An 18,340-nucleotide genomic window follows, 5' to 3' on the forward strand; every position below is an offset into this window, starting at 1 on the left:
TCCTAGCCACCAAGCTTCAAACCTTTCTTGGTACATCTTATTCTTTCATTAAAGATTCCCCCCACTTCATCCAAAAGGCCAAATCCATTCATCTTGACCCCAATGACATCTTCGTCAGCTTTGATGTCGTCTCCCTCTTTACCAAAATCCTTGTTCCTGAAGCTTTAGAATTAATATCCAAGTTGGTCGATCTTGAAACCCTTAACCTTATTAAAATTTGTCTATCCTCTACCTTCTTCTCCTACAATGGTATTTTCTATGAACAGATAGAAAGAATGACAATGGGGTCCTCCCTATCTTTGGTTGTGGCAAATATATTTATGGATCATTTTGATTCTATGGTCCTTAATTCTTGGCATTAGAAACCCAAATGTTGGTACAAGTTTGTTCATGAAACTTCCGTAGTGTGGCCCCAGGAATCTTTTTCTTCATCACCTCAACAACATTTCCTCGCATATCCAATTTATAATAGAATTGGAAGAGCACTCATCCATACCCTTCTTAGATGTCATTGTTATTTGCCTCTCTGATGGTTCACTTTCCTTGTAAGTTATCACAAAAAACTCACACTATGATGTAGGAGCATGTGACTTAGAGGGAAAAAGTCTTCAGACATATTCAAAAAAAAAAAAAATCTACAGGTAAGGGAGTGGGGTCCTTTAGCCGGCAAATTCCATGATTTTCTAGTTTAAGATAGAGTAGAATTGAGAATAAAACATGCTAATTATATTGCTGATAGATAAACTATAGTAAAGTTTTACGCTTTAAATCACTCCATGTAAAAGATTGCTTTTATAAAGGATAATGGCAAGAAGGCTTTATCAATTAATTATAAATAAGAGACTACGGGACTCTCAGAAGAGGGGAGCGCAGGTCGGAAGCATTATTCCTTGAAACTTTCTTCTCTCTGTTTATCCAAGTTAATGGTCTTCTATTGATTTATATGTGTATAAGTGCGTCAATTCAATTGTTTTTATTACAGATTATAAATTATGAATTCAGCTCTTTTTCTAAGGTGATGCTGGACGGAATTTGCTTGAATCAGAGTTCTGTGGTAACACTTTTTACACATAGCAATTTATGATATCTTCTTAATTGTACTTTATTGAAATTGGTTCACGCCATATCAGTGCGAAACAACATCGCATCGCAAGCGTCGCATCGCCGATCCGAACAAACCAAGTGAGGGTGTCGTGGAGTTCGTCGATTTCGATTATGTGACCATCGCATCGCACGCATCGCATCACCAATCCGGGAGGAACCAACTATTGTTATTGAGGGCACGATAGTGATTTGCGACCATCGCATCGCACACATCGCATCACCGATCTGAAAGGGACTAAGTGTTGTTATAAGTGGCGCGATAGCGATTGCGACCATCGCGTTTGCTGAAAAGGGTTGTGGCGATCGGAGGAAACCCATGAAGCTGTCAAATAGATGACTGATACAAGCCAAGAAGGAGGGAGAGAAATTGACCCTAATATAGAGGAAATATCTGACCGATTTGAGAGATTATCCTTGACGCCTGCACCCAGGCCATCATTAGTGGTATCAGAGCCGCCAACTGACATTGGATTGAATCTCAGAAGCAGGAGAAGGAAAGTCGCTATGGCTTTTAGAGTTGGACGAGGATGAGGACGTGGTGGAAGAGGACGACCTGTTGCAAATGCTGAAGTAATGGAAGTTGTTCAACAGATGCAAGCTAGATTGGATGCATTAACTTCAGACAGAAACATAGATGATGGAGATGTTAGTGAACCTGAGATTGAAGCTACAGAGGAGGAAACTATAGAAATTACCCCTGAGATGAGGTTCTTTCAATCAGTGTTGAGATCCACCGCCAAGCCAAAGACTGAGGTATCAGTGTATCAAGGAGGACTGAATCCAGAAGAATTGATAGACTCGATTAATGGCATGGAGAAATTCTTTGATTATGAAGAAACGAAAGATAAGAATAAAGTGAAGTTCGTTGTCACCAAGTTAAAAGGCCATGCAACGCTTTGGTGGGATGGTGTGCGGGCAGAAAGGAAGAGACTTGGAAGGCAACCAATCAAGAATTGGAGCAGAATGGTAACAAAGTTAAGAGGTAAATTTTTGCCAAGTAATTATCACCAAACATTGTTTAGACAGATGCAAAATCTTAGACAGAGATCTTTGATAGTGAAAGAATATACAAAGGAGTTCTATAAGGTAAGCATAAGAGCTGGAGAAGCCCAAGATACAAATGGGTAGGTGGCTAGATATATGAATGGCCTCAGGATGGAAATTCAAGATGAGATAAATCTATTGTCTCCTAAAACAATAGAGGAAGCTTATCAGATAGCACTGAAAGCTGAAGAAAAACTCATGAGGAAGCAGTCTGCCAAAGGAAGAGGTACTTTCCGAGGAAGGGGAAGTCAAGGTGGTAGAGGAAGATCTACAACACCTAAAGATGGCGCTAGCAGCAGCTCAACCCAGCATGCACCCGCAGGAGTTGATGCAAGAGGCAGAGGGAGTTTTTCTAGAGGGAGAGGCAGAGAAATAAGATGTTACAAATATAACACAATGGGACACAGAGCTTTTGAGTGCCCGGAGAATGTAGAAACAAATCAGAGGAATGCAATTGTTGCTCCAGTTGAGAGAGAAGCACCGGTGGTAGTAGTCGCAGAAGAAGAAAATATACCAGAAAGAGGAGAATCTTTGGTAGTTAATAAAGTTCTACTTAAGCCAGCAAAGGAGATGGTTGAACCGTCACAAATGAAGACTTTATTCAGGACAGTGTGTAAAGTTCAAGGGAAATGTTGCGAGATGATCATTGATAGTGGCAGCACTAATAATTTGGTCTCTACAGAAGTAGTGGAGAAATTGAAGCTGAAGACAATGAAGCATCCAACACCTTACAAAGTGCCATGGTTGCAAAAGGGACATCAACTGTTAGTAAATAAACAGTGTGAAGTGGAATTTCAAGTGGGCAAGTAAAAAGATAAAATTATTTGTGATGTGATGCCCATGGATGTGTGTCACATATTTCTTGGAAGACCTTGGCAATATGACAGAGGAGCCATATATGATGGGAAAAGAAAAACCTAAAAGTTTGGAAAGGATGGTGTCAATCATATGACGCTGCCTCTACAAGAAGAAGATGTACCAGGATAGAATATTGATCCAAAAACTCTGTTACTTGGAGGAAAGGAATACTTGAATCAGATTGAAGAAAATGAGGTAAATTTTGTTGTAATTCGCAATCCGAAGGTAATAATGACCTCTACTAAAGTTTCTGATTTACCCATTGAAATTCAAGAAATGTTGGAGAAATATTGTGATATTATTGTTGATGATTTGCCTAATGAATTACCACCCATTAGAAGAATCAGTGATCATATAGATTTGATTCTTGGAGCAAGCCTACCTAACAAAGCAGCGTATAGAATGGCTCCTACAGAAAATGAAGAAGTTAGAAAACAGGTACAAGAATTGCTTGACAAGGCGCTGATCAGAGAAAGCTTGAGTCCTTGCGTAGTGCCAACAGTACTGAGCCCAAAGAAAGATGGACGCTGGAGAATGTGTACAGATTCAAGGGCCACCAATAAAATCACAATCAGGTACAGATTCCCATTACCAAGAATTGAAGATTTAATGGACTGCTTGAGTGGAGCAAAATATTTTTCAAAACTAAATCTTAAAAGTGGTTATCATCAGATAAGAATAAGAGAAGGGGATGAGTGGAAAACCGCTTTTAAGACAAATGAAGGACTATATGAGTGGAGAGTAATGCCTTTTGGGTTGTCAAATGCACCAAGTACATTCATGAGACTCATGAATGAAGTTCTTAAAGAGTTCATTGGCAAGTTTGTAATAGTATATCTGGACGATATATTAGTCTATAGCAGGTCTAAGGAGGAGCACGTGAGGCATTTAAATTATGTCTTACAGAAGCTACAACAAGAAAAATTGTTGTTGAATCTGAAGAAGTGTTCATTCATGAAAGAGGAGCTGGTGTACTTGGGATTTGTTATTTCTGCTGAAGGGCTGAAGATGGATCTAGAGAAGATCAAGGCGATTATGGAGTGGCCTTCACCCAAGAGTGTTTTTGAGGTAAGGAGTTTTCATGGTCTTGCTAGTTTTTACAGAAAATTCATTAAGAATTTTAGTAAGATCAATGCGCCTATTATTGAGACCATAAAGAAGGACAAACAACGATTTAAATGGACTGTTGAAGCAGAGAAAAATTTTCAGCTGTTAAAAAAGAAAATTACTGAAAACCCTGTTTTGGTCCTCCCTGATTTTTAACAAACCTTTTCAAGTAAAGTGTGATGCCACCGGAGAAGCAATTGGAAGAGTTTTAAGCCAAGAAAATAGACCAATAGCTTATTTTAGTGAAAAGCTAAATGATTCAAAAAAGAAGTATTCTTCTTATGATAAGGAGTTCTACGCAGTTGTGCAGTCATTAAAGAAATGGAGGCATTATTTACTATCAAAGGAATTTATTCTTTATTCAGATAACCATGCATTACAGTTTATAATGCAGCAGGGAAAGCTCAGCGAGAAACATGCTAGGTGGGTAGAATATCTTCAAGGTTTCCATTTTGTTTTAAAGCATGTAAATGTGCAGTCAAACAAAGTTTCAGATGCTTTAAGTAGGAGAAATGTATTGCTTCAAGAGAGTCAAATCCAAGTGTTGGGTTTTGATTTTCTTAAGGAATTATATGAGACCGATTCAGATTTTAAAGAGGCATTTGAGGCTTGTAAAAACCCTGTTTTGATGGAGAGAAGGAAATGGTTGGATTACTTCTTACAGGATGCACTGTTATTTAAGAAAAATCAGCGGTGCATACCAAACTGTTCAATGAGAGAGAATTTAATCAAATAGAAACATAGTGGAAGACTTAAAGGACATTTTGGTGTATAGAAGACTTTTTAACAACTAAACAGATTTTATTTATGGCTGAAAATGAAATCTAAAGTGGAGAAGTATGTAAGAAATTGTAAAGTCTGCCAATATGCAAAAGGAAGAAGCCAAAACACAGGTTTGTATATCCCATTACCAATTCCAGATAGGCCTTGGGATATGGTAAGTATGGATTTTGTGTTGGGGTTACCAAAGACACAAAGAGGTTATGATTCAATTTATGTTGTAGTGGATAGATTTTCAAAAATGGCACACTTTATTCCATGTTATAAAACTAGTGATGCTTCTCACATTGCTAATTTGTTTTTTAAGGAGATTGTAAGATTGCATGGGTTGCCCAAAAGTATTATCTTAGACAGGGATTCCAAATTTGTTGGACATTTTTGGAGAACACTATGGAAGACGTTGGGAACTAAATTAAGTTTCAGTTCTGCCTATCATCCACAAACTGATGGACAGACTGAAGTTGTGAACATAAGTTTAGGCAATCTGTTGAAGAGCCTTACTGCAAAACATCCAAAGAAATGGGATCAAGTGTTAGCACAAGTTTAGTATGCATATAATGACTCACCTAACATGAGCACCAGACAGAGTCCATCCCATATTGTTTATGGGATGCACCCAAGAGGAATATTTGAATTAAGAAATTTGGGAAAAGAGGAAATGAGAAGTGCAGAGGGTGAAGACTTTGCTTCAGAAATGCAGGGAATACATGAACAAGTGAAGCAACATCTGCAGGATAGCAACATTAAGTACAAAACCAGAGCAGAGATTAGGAGAAGAGAGGTGATCTTTGAAGTTGGGAATTTGGTTTTAGCACATCTCAAAAAGGAGAGATTTCCAAAGAGGGAGTACAATAAATTGAAATTCAAGAAAATTGGACCGTGCAAAATATTGAGGAAATTCTCTGCAAATGCTTATGAGATTGAATTACCCCCTGATGTGGGAATATCACCAATTTTTAATGTTGCAGACTTGTATAAGTATGAGAATGAAACTGCAGATGATATAGCACAGGGTCAGGAGACTCAAGAGATTCACTGAGTAAAACAGTTACCCACAGCAAGGAATTTACAACAAGAAAGAATTATGGACAAAAGGGTGCATAAGAAGACAAGGGGACAAGAGTACTTCCACTATTTGGTAAAATGGAAGGGACAGCGAACCGCTGAAGCTACTTGGGTTACAGAAGACGGCCTACGGAAACTGGGCAAATCTGTAGACGAGCTCATGAACAGGAGCCCATGAAGAATTTTGTCCTCTCTAGTCTGATGCAGGAGCATGTGACTTAGAGGGAAAAAGTCTTCAAACATATTCCAAAAATTCAAAAAATAAAATCTACAGGCAAGGGAGTGGGGTCCTTTAGCTAGCAATTTCTGTGCTTTTCTAGTTTAAGATAGAGTAGAATTGAGAATAAAACATGCTAAATTTTACATTGCTGATAGATAAACTATAGTAAAGCTTTACGCTTTAAACCACTCTATGTAAAAGCTTGCTTTTGTAAAGGATAATGGCAAGAAGGCTTTATCAATTAATATAACTATCCAAGTTAATGGTCTTCTGTTGATTTATCTGTGTATACGTGCATCAATTCAATTGTTTTTATTACGGATTATAAATTATGAATTCATCTCTTGTTCTAAGGTGATGCTAGATGAAATTTGCTTGAATCAGAGTTCTATGGTAACTCTTTTTACACATAGCATTTTCTGATATCTTCTTAATTGGACTTTATTGAAATTGGTTCATGTCGTATTAGTGCGAAACAACATCGCATCGCAGGCGTCGCATCACCGATCTGAACAAACCAAGTGAAAGGTGTTGTGGAGTTCGCCGATTGCGATTATGCGACCATCGCATCGCATCGCCAATCTGGGAGGAACCAACTATTGTTATTGAGGGCGCGATAGTGATTTGCGACCATCGCATCACATCGTCGATCCGGAAAGGACTAAGTGTTGTTATAAGTGGCGGAATAGCGATTGCGACCATCGCGTTTACTGAAAATGGTTGTGGCGATCGGAGGAAACCCATGAAGCTGTCAAATAGATGACTGATACGAGCCAAGAAGGAGGGAGAGAAATTGACCCTAATATAGAGGAAATATCTGACCGATTTGAGAGATTATCCTTGACGCTTGCGCCCAAGCCATCACAATAACCAATACGTCAATGCTAACTCTCATCATCACCCTCTGCGTATATTCATGTTTAATCCTTTATCACATATTGTTCATGAATTAATATCATTTTATTTAGTTTATGTCATCTACTACTTGTACTTTTCAAAATCAATCAAATATTTACTATTGGAACTTGAAATACCATCTTTGAAGATTAAAAGGCAATCTATGTTCGAAAGGTTATATAAAATTTGTCAAATTTGACATAAGATAAATGGTTTCTCTTTATCATCTAGCTTTGAATTGCATTTTTTTTACTAATTTTTATCTTCAATGATTTTTATATGTCATGATTCTTCTTGAATTTATGCCTTACTCCATTTCCTTTGCAACATGTCGTGCAAAGGCTAGTTTATTTTTACTACAATAATATATAATATGTAAGAAATTTCTTATGCAATCTATTATGTGTAAAGTAAATCCTAATAAAATTTGTTTTAATACAAAAATGTAAATATTAATTATAATAAACATGATGTAAGCTATCTAAGTTTTATAGGAATATCAATTATATGTTTTTTTCAATATAATATACTCAAACAATTCAAAATAAATATTGAACACTTGCAATAATAAGTTTAGATAGTTTACTCTCTTCCCCATTTGAAAAAAACAATCTATACTACTTCATTGCTATTCTTATTTATCATTTATTTTGATTGTTAAAATGATTAATATTAGAAACTAAATATTACTAATGTCATTGCCATTAAATAATTTAGGAATATCAATTATATGTTTTTTTTTCAATTTAATATACTCAAACAATTCAAAAATAAATATTGAACACTTGCAATAATAAGTTTTGTTGGTTTACTCTCTTCCCTCTAACATTTGAAAAAAAATCAATCTATAGTACATTATTGCTATTCTTATCTATAATTTATTTTGATTGTTAAAATGATTAATATTAGAAACTAAATATTACTAATGTCATTGCCATTAAATAATTTTATAAGCAAGATGTTTCTCGCACATTAATTTATTATTCATGAAGCAAACCTCAATCAACTTGCTTTTAAGACAAAAATAACAATAATGAAAATAAATAATGTTACTATTCCTATTCATAATTTATGTTTATGTGGTCAACTATAATGTGGTGTAAATTTCCTATACTAATATATAATGATTATGGCGATGATGATGGTGAATATGGTATCTTGGATGTTTCTAGGGCATAAAGTGATTACTCATATTTTTTTAGAATTTTATTTCTATGCTTGAAAAACATTAAAAGAAGCATTTCAAGATCAACATAGTTTTGTCAAGTTAAAAGGACAACAAGGTTGGCAGTGTCACATATAGTTAGAAATGCAGATCCAATATGAGTATGAGTTAGAAAATCTAAGAGTGTTTTTCATAATCAACCCTCTTAGTGTTACAAAGGTTACATACACTTTCCTCCCATGGTGTTTTTGGAATTTATCAGTTATGCCTAGTTTCACAAGGAGATTATGAAAGTTTGTTCTTGTTTTTAAATATAAATTTTCTTCTATAGATAACTCCAAAAGAAGCCTAGATATTTCTAGTTTTCAATATTTGGTTTGATTGCCTCCTTAAATATAATATTGTAGTTTTTTTTACACTTTTATGACCCCTCTATTTAATAATAATTAAATTTTGATGCAACAATGTCTTTAATACTAACACTGTTATTCTACAAAATGATCTCCTCTATCTCCCAATGGCCTTATTCTTGTGCCATCCTTACTTGAATTTAACGTGTTTTGACTAGAGTTGCAAACAATTTTAAGAAACCTCTTGCCTTCCATATTTAAAATCATCTTATACACAAGTTATTGATGTCAAGTTTTCAATGAGAGAAAAATGTGTTTTGATACAGAGGATATGATATTAAAGTATATTTCCTTAACACTCAACATATATAAAATAAGTTACTATAAAAATAATTGAAATTGTTGTAAATTATAAAGATAACAAAAATTGGTGTTATTATATTTAATATTTTTATATATCTAACACAAGTGTCCTCTCTTAGAATTAATATAACAAATCAATCTAGATAGAATAATTTCCATAACACCAAAAAAATAGCTAAAATGGAGATAAATAATTGCATCAACTATTGATTATTATTAATTTCATTAAATACTGGTGAATGTTTTTTGTGATATTTATTTCTAGTTATATAATATTTGATCAACTTAACTTTAAATTAATAAAAAACAATAAATAATATTAATAAACATAAATTACTTTGTTAGAATTTCTATTTTATATTTAGTTTTAATTGTTGAAAGAATAAATTTAAACATTATAATATGTATGGGGTTATATAAAAAAATTTATGGTCCATTATAAAATGTTATCATTCCGTTAATATAATAAAATATACTACTCAGAGTAAACAAAATTACTGATAATAGTACCTAAAACTACACAATTTATAAAATAAGTTACCTGATACCAATTTTAGTTCCTCTTTCCACTCACCTAGATGTGGCAGCTAATAAAATACACTACTCAGAGTAAACAAAATTACTGATAATAGTACCAAAACTACATAATTTATAAAATAAGTTACCAGATACCAATTTTAGTTCCTCTTTCCAGTCACCTAGATGTGGCTTGTAAACAAAATTACTGATAGTACCTAAAACTACATAATTTATAAAATAAGTTACCTAATATCAAATTTAGTTCCTCTTTCCAGTCACCTAGATGTGGCCGCTAATAAATACACTACTCAGAGTAAACAAAATTACTGATAATAGTACCTAAAACTACATAATTTATAAAATAAGTTACCTGATACCAGTTTTAGTTCCTCTTTCCAGTCACCTAGATGTGGCAGCTATATTTAATATTCTTTGTTTCTTTTAAGATTTTAGATATAGGGTTTGGATATTTTTTCAGTTTAACTTTAATCTTTTTGGTTTTCTTTGATCATTTTCAATTTTGTTTTCCTCTTTTTTCATATTTTCCTTTTGTTTATCTTTAGTTTTAGGTTTTGCTATTTTATATATTTTTTAATTTGCTCTCCTTCTCCTGGTTCTCTTTTTCAACGCTTTTCTTTGAAATAAGTCTATCCCTTTCCTGGTATATCATATATTTATATTTTAAAAAACTATTCCCTGAACCTGGATAGTAAGTCTCTTGAAAATAACCTAGAGATTCAAAACAAGCTAGATTCAAAACAACCCTTTTTACGAAAAATAAACCATCTCAGAAATTCAAAACAATAACCAGTAATATGGGTTATCTTCAAAACATGCTGAATAATTATGTTTTGAAACATAAGAACATTAGAAACTACAACAAATTTACAAATCTATTTACCTATCAAATTGTTCAGGCGAAAAGAGATGAAAATGCAAATGCCCGAAGTGCTGATGAATGGATAGTAATGTTTAACAATTCAGAATACTAAAATATATGTTAAAGACTTCAAATGAAAATAAAGTTTAACCGAAACATCAGAAACATTAAGAGCATCAAAATATGGTATGTAACTCTGAAGCTTCATAAAACAATTCACACCTGTGAATCTACAGAGAAACTTGTTCACGTCACAGAAGGCAATTAAAATGTAAGTGCACAAAATGCAAATTAGCGAACAGCACTATTCAACTTAATGCAAATAATGCAAATTAGTGAACAGCAGCATTCAATCTCAAGAATGTAAATGCACAAAATGCAAGCTAGTTTACAGCACAGTATTAACCTTAAAAATTTAAGATGTGTTGAGACCTAAAACCAAAACAAAGAGTTAGAAAACGTGTTAAGACCTAAAACCAAAATTATAAATTAAAACAATGTTTTGAGACACGCTTTAAACCTTGATAACTAACTAGTATATCAATTAAAAAGAATCTCAAACTTTGATATCGAGAAACTTCATAAATAATTTGCAAATTCATCTCTACGCATGCGCTGCTTAACGTGACGAACAGCTATGAACACCAAAACACGGAATAATGAGCACCAAGATTCAACCATGAAGCATATTAAACCAAATGGAAATTAACTTAAAACCATAACGATATCTTGAAACTTCAAAGATAACTTGTATATAGTCCTGAGAAACTTCGTAAACAACTTCAGAAATTCACCAACACCTGAACTGGATGAAGTGACAAAACCTATGAAAATGGAAATGCACACAATGCAGACTTCTGAGCAGCAGTATTTAACCATTTATAATACTTTATGCATCATTGATACCGAGCTTCTGAGAGCTACAAATGAGTTTAGACAGAGCAGATTTTGACTGCCTCAACCGTTCAACACTGTTATTGAGGTTCTTTCTCTTGGTCGCTATTACTGAACTTTCTTCAAGCACCTGCTCCATCATATTTAAACCTGGCCCAGCCACATGCTTTACAATCTCGGCGACAATGTCGCTTTCAACCAACTTTTGCACCATGAACCGCAGGTGGAGTGGAATCTGGTCAGCCAGCCTCAGCCTTACCACATTCCAATAAGCAATGAGGCTAATCTTCAACTCAAACGCCGCCTCGAGGTCGCCACTGCTGATATTTGACACTTTGTCCAATTTAATTTCTCCGATGCCTTCGATGCAAATTGTCTTTGAGTTGTTTTTTAAGGCCGTAATGAATTCTTTTTTCTTTTCTTGCAACTTGAAGAAGGATTCAGCAAAACTGGGATTCATTGTGAGAACTATCCGCTTCTCCATTTCCATCATATCTTCAACATACTTCACGCAATCATTTTTCTTTCTCCCAATCAGAGCTTGAAAAGCTCTCCTTGATACCGACTGCAACTTCGGATAGCTTTGTGTCTTAACATCAATTACGCGACAGATGACTTTGTCCAGGTAGTCACAGACATTGTTAGCTAAGTCTCTACTTGTCTCAGACACAGAATCAATGTGATACTTCAGCAAAGTTACAAGAGCGGGAGGGGGTAAAAAGTTCGGAAGAGTGATTCCCTGTGCCTCTTCCAGTAACATTAATTCCTGGGATAGAAAATGTTCTCCTGATATTGCGCTTGCTTTCAGCAGATCATGAGAATAGGTTTTGAACATCCTGTTCAAGCAAGCAGTGCAATGCATATCAGGTTCATCCTCGAACTCTCCAAAGTCCCCCACCATAGTAATCATGTTTAACGTACCCTTGATGGCATCCATTTCTTTCATAAACTCAAGCATCGCATCTGCAGAAGAAGAGAAACGCCTAGGCAATGCAACCATCTCTGCCTGCCTCCTGGAAAGTGTGGAATCAATCTTTTTGACAATATCAGGAAGACACTTGCATATTCCCATTGCTTGGATTTGCATAAGCTTTTCTGCCAATATGGGTATTCCAACCATTGATTTATCAATGCTGGAAAGATGAGGATCTGTTCTAAACAGATCACTTTCCCTTTGTCTAGCTTGTGCATTAGATTCAATCCCTACTCTATTCCGCACACAAATATAACCGTGACCAATATTGACAGCATCCCTGGTCACTTTCTCCAAAAGACCCTCAGGAGCTCTGTCAACTTTTGTTACCACGGCCAAAGTTCTTTCACCTTGTGGGTCCACATCCTGAGACATTTTTATTGACTCACAGGTCGGAAAATCTACAGTCGCGGACAGCACATTAAGTATGATGCTCTCCTTGGGAGTAATGTATTGTCTGATTATATTTGCTATCTGATCATAAATGTCTCTTGGCTGCCCATGCACAGCAACCCTTGTTATCCCGGGTAGATCAACCATGGTCAAATCTGGAGCATCCGTCTTCTTGACATGAAGTGTCACTGCCGTATCACTTATACCCTTGTGGCTTCGTGCAATCTCTTCCGTTACTGTATCCAGCGTTTGTTTAATCCCTGCTTCTAAAATTTTCCTCCTTTTTCCATTGTATTCAATCACAATCTCACATTCCTCCGGCTTGCAGTTTTGTAATCTCATAATCATAATAAGCGGGAGTCTCGTACAAATCCCTTGCCCCGTTGGGAGGCTTATCCCTGCAAGAGATTCTAGTACACTCGACTTCCCGGAGGACTGATCCCCAATAACAACAATACTAGGGAGCCGGATACCCTCTTTCACTACTCCAAGATTGCGTAGTGTGTCGACAGCATCGAGCAGTGGCCTAATGCGTTCATTGTAACTCTGGTTCAAGTTTAGTGCATCGTGGCTCGTCATCTGCAAGTTGTCGAGCATCTGAGACATTTGCAAATGCGCCATTCCTGTTGGCTCGAAAGTTGATGACTGTGGTCATCAACCAAAAATAATACGGGAAATACGATTAAGTTCCGTAAGTATTAAACCCCAAAAAATTTCGAAATTGATTCTACTTTGAAGTTTGAACGACTTCGCTGTTGAAATATTAATTTCACCTGCCGTACGGGAGCATTAAACGGCAACACAAAACCATTCCCGAAAACCACCTATCTTGTTCGCACCGCCTTTTGGCAAAGGCTGTTTTTCCTTGGAGCCCTCCGAACACATTCACTTGCTGCCACGCGTCTGCTGTACGAACCCAAAACCATTTTCCCCGGACAGTAAAGTTCGTTTGTTTTGCCCGAGGTTGTTGTGCGAACCTCGTTGGATCAGCCAAGTGATCTGGGCACGAAATCTTCGCCGTCGATCTCCGGAAGGTGCACAGGCCCACGTCAAATCGATTTTTACGTGGAGTAAAATGTTTATGGGTTGACCGCCGTAGGAGGAATTAATTAGAGTTTAATGTGTTACGTTTTTCTTAGGTGGAGGCTTTAATATTGGTTATGGGCGTCCCATATATTTAATATAGTTATGGGCACGATTTGATTTATGTTTTTTTATGTTGTTTCATATATATATTTTCCATATACGTAGTCATAAAAAGTCCATGTGTTGTAGCTTTTTTTTTTAGTGTAGTGAGTGGAGTGGCTACGCACGTGAGTGTGTTTTTCTCATTTTGTAATTGCACAGCAGTGCGTTATAGAAATGGAATTGAAATGTTTTGATTTCAGGTATTGAAGAACAGAGTTTTTTTTTTGTAATTTCTACAGCAGAAAATCTGTGAGAGCAGCAGAGTTGGTTTTGTGAATCCCTCTTTGCACAGAGGATGGAATTTGTATCATTGTTTCAGTTTTAAATTAATAGAAATATGTTGTGGTTGTGTACTGTTGTCTTGTGAGTCATTTTGGTTTTAAGAGGTTGTCTGCAAAAGATCTTGGACAGAAGAAACAGAGTATTGTCTCTGTGGTGAATTTTTATTCTGGTTTTGGAATTTCTCCATTTAAAAATACCCAACAGTGGTATCAGAGCAAGGCTTAGGCTCTTTGTAGGAGACAAAGAAGCTGAAGGGAGAAGGTTGTTGCTGCAGCAAAACTTCTCAGGCAGACAGAAGACTCAAACAACGAAGGATTCAGGTATTCCCCAAAAGCATTTCTCTTGTTATTGCTGAAGACAGTGAGTTTTTTAAAAAAAACACAGTCAAGGATTTAAAACCATAGTTCAAGATGCAAGGAATGGCAAGCACAAGCATGGGTATGTTCAACACCCAGCTCCTACACTTTAATGGGAAGAACTATGACTACTGGTCTATAACCATGAGAGCTTTGTTCATCTCTCAAGATATATGGGAACTAGTAGAATATGGGTTTGAAGAACGAGCAGATGAAACTGAGTTCAATGCATTAACTGAGGGAGAGAAGGATCAGCTGAAGCTCAATAGGAAGAAGGATGCAAAGGCCATTGTCTTGTTGTATCAAGCAGTGGACCAGAGTTTATTCCCAAGGATAGCAGCAGCTACAACATCACACAATGCATGGCAAACCCTCAAGACAGCCTATCAAGGCATGGAGAGAGTGAAGACAGCAAAATTGCAAATGCTGAGAAAGGATTTTGAAAACTTGAACATGAAGGAGTCAGATAACATTGACTCATTCTTCACTCATGTGATTGGTGTAATCACACAAATGAGAACTCATGGAGAAACAATTGAAGATAGAAGAATAGTGGAGAAAATATTGAGGGTCTTACCCTCAAGGTTTGATGCCATAGTCACCACCATTGAAGAGACAAAGGATCTCTCAAGCTATTCAGTGGATGAGCTACATGCATCACTGATAACTCATGAGCAGAGGTTGAGTAGGAATGAAAACTCATCTCTTAAGCAAGCCTTCAAGACCCAGATGTCCTTTGGAAGAGGAAGAGGTCAAGGAAGAGGAAACCGAAGAGGAAGAGGTAGAAGCCAGAACAGAGGTGGAAGGAACAGCCCATCAAATGCACAAGGAAGAGGCAACAATCCAAATCAGAACCAAGGTCAAGGCAGCAGCCAACAAAGAGATCAGTATCAGGCTCAAGGACAAAGGTATGATAAATCTAATGTTCAATGCTATTATTGCAAAAAAGTATGGACATTATGCTAGTGATTGTAGAAAGAAACAGCATTCTATGAACAGCAGACAAAATGCAAATGTTACAAGAGAAAACAGCAGTCAAGGAAATGTCCTGTTAGCTTGTAACATGGCTGAAACACATAGTGAAGACATTTGGTTTTTAGACTCAGGTTGCAGCAACCATATGACAGGGAATATAGCCCTCTTTTCAGCCTTAAATCAGAACTTGAAATCAGAGGTTACACTAGGAACTGATAGTAAAGTGTCTGTTATGGGAAAAGGGGAGGTAAAAATATTTACAAAGAAAGGAGAAAGGAAAACCATAGCAGATGTCTACTATGTCCCCGAAATGAGATGTAACCTATTGAGTGTTGGACAACTTATCCAAAAGGGTTACAATGTTTACTTTGTAAATGATGTGTGCACCATCATGGACATACCACCCAGCAAAAGATGCATTGCTGAAGTGAAGATGACAAGGAACAGGATGTTCCCTCTCCGGATCAGGGCAGACTTGAAAAACAAAGGTGAAATTGCAGCAGTCACCCAAGAGGCCTTCCAAAGCGTGCCAAAGGATGAAAACTGGTTATGGAACTTGAGATTCGGGCATCTAAATTTTGGAGGTCTAAACTTATTGAGCAGAAAAGGAATGGTAAAGGTATTACCATTGATAGAGAAACCGGACAGCCTATGTGAAGGCTGCATTTTGGGAAAACAACATAGAGAAAGTTTTCCATCAGGTAAGAGCATAAGGGCAAAGGCACCCTTAGAGATCATCCACTCAGATTTGTGTGGACCAATGCAAGCTCCATCATTAGCTGGCAGCCTATATTTCTTGACATTCATTGATGATTTTACAAGGAAGACATGGATATATTTCCTCAAGAACAAAAGTGAAGTGTTTGTGAAATTCCAAAATTTCAAAGCACTTGTGGAGAACCAAAGCGGGCTGCACATAAAAGTATTGAGAACTGATAGAGGAGGTGAGTATATCTCAAATGAATTCCTAAAGTTCTGTAGAGAAAATGGAATACATAAACAGTTCACAACTCGGTACACCCCACAGCAAAATGGAGTTGCTGAAAGGAAGAACAGGACCATCATGGAGATGGCAAGGAGCATGTTGAAGGCAAATCATTTGCCAAATGAGTATTGGGTTGAAGCTGTACATTGTGCAGTGTATATTTTGAACAAGTGTCCTACAAAGGCAGTCATGAACAAAGTGCCAGAAGAGGCATGGAGTGGGAGAAAGCAAGGAGTCACCCACATGAGAGTTTTTGGATGTGTGGCTTATGCACACATTCCAGATCAGCTAAGGAGGAAGTTGGACAGCAAAGGGGAGAAATGCATCTTCATTGGATACAGTGATGAATCCAAAGCCTACAAGCTGTACATTCCATCTACCAGGAAGTTCTTTGTCAGCAGGGATGTTCAATTCATTGAAGAGGAAGCTTGGGATGGAAGCATAGAGAAAACAGTGAACATTAAAAATTGTTTGTCTCATGATGAAGATGAAGAGGAGGTGGCTGAAATGAATCCCCAAACAGCAGCACCAACACAAGAACAGCAAGGTACACCATTGAGGATCAATGAGAGTGCTTCTCCAAGCACACCACAAGGAAGAAATTCAAGTGCATCTTCAAGCACTTGCACACCAAGTGAACGAGGTAAGAAGTTTAGAAATCTAAGTGAAATTTATGAAGAATGAATGAATTACTTATTTGCCTTGTTTTGTCATGTTGATGATCCTATTCATTTTGAAGAAGCTATTAAAGATAGGAAATGGATAGAAGCTATGGATGAGGAAATCAATGCCATAGAGAGAAACAAAACATGGGATTTGGTTGAGTTACCAAAAGGCAAAGAAGTCATTGGTGTGAAATGGGTCTACAAGACCAAGAGCAATGCTGAAGGCAAGATTGAAAGGCATAAAGCAAGGCTGGTTGTCAAAGGGTACAAGCAGCAGTATGGGAGAGATTATGAGGAGACTTTCGCCCCGGTTGCAAGAATGAAAACCGTGAGAGCAGTGCTGTCCATAGCAGCTCAAAACAAATGGAAAGTCTACCAAATGGATGTGAAATCAGCATTCTTGAATGGAGTGTTAATGGAAGAGGTCTATGTGGAACAGCCTCTCGGATATGAGAAGAAAGGTGAAGAGCACAAAGTGTGCAAATTGAAGAAAGCTCTTTATGGGCTGAAGCAAGCGCCAAGAGCATGGTACAGCAGGATAGATTCATATCTATCGGAGAATGAATTTGACAAATGTGAAGGAGAACCCACAGTCTACATCAAGGAAAAGGATGGTAAAATTTTAATTGTTGTCTTGTATGTAGATGATGTTATTTTCACTGGAAATGATATTTATCTTATTCAGAATTTTAAATCAGTCATGAAGGATGAATTTGAAATGACTGACATGGGTTTGTTGAGATACTTCTTAGGCATAGAAGTAGAGCAAAATGAAAAAGGAATTTTTATATCTCAAGCAAGATATGTAAATCAAGTTTTGGGCAGATTTAAGATGGAAGAATGCAAGGCAGCAATCACTCCCACAGTGATGGGATTAAAGCTCAGCAGAGAGGACAGCAGCAAGGATTTTGATCCTAGCTTGTATAAAAGCATTGTGGGCAGCCTTATGTATTTAACAGCAACCAGGCCTGATTTAATGTATGTTGTTAGTTTAATTTCCAGATTTATGGAGAGGCCAAAGGAGGCACATTGGCAGGCAGCAAAGAGAATTTTGAGGTATGTCAAAGGTACCAAAATGTTTGGAATTCTATATCATGCCTCAGAACATTCAGATTTGGTTGGGTACACAGATAGCGATTGGGCTGGAAGTGTAGATGATCGGAAGAGCACTTCCGGTTATGTTTTCAATATGGGTTCAGGAGCCATTTCATGGGCTTCTAAGAAGCAATCCATTGTAGCATTATCTACAGCAGAGGCAGAATATGTGGCAGCGACAG

At 36.8% G+C, this 18,340-nt stretch overlaps 1 pseudogene; it reads right to left on the reverse strand.

The window, feature by feature from the left end:
* Positions 1-11,241: 11,241 nt before the first annotated feature.
* Positions 11,242-13,233, reverse strand: LOC149213306 (dynamin-related protein 4C pseudogene; annotated as a pseudogene).
* Positions 13,234-18,340: the final 5,107 nt, after the last annotated feature.

Source organism: Pinus tabuliformis, chromosome 1_1 (genome assembly GCF_031772625.1).
Source record: "Pinus tabuliformis cultivar Carrire ecotype Pingquan chromosome 1_1, CPIR1, whole genome shotgun sequence".
Taxonomy (NCBI): domain Eukaryota; kingdom Viridiplantae; phylum Streptophyta; class Pinopsida; order Pinales; family Pinaceae; genus Pinus; species Pinus tabuliformis.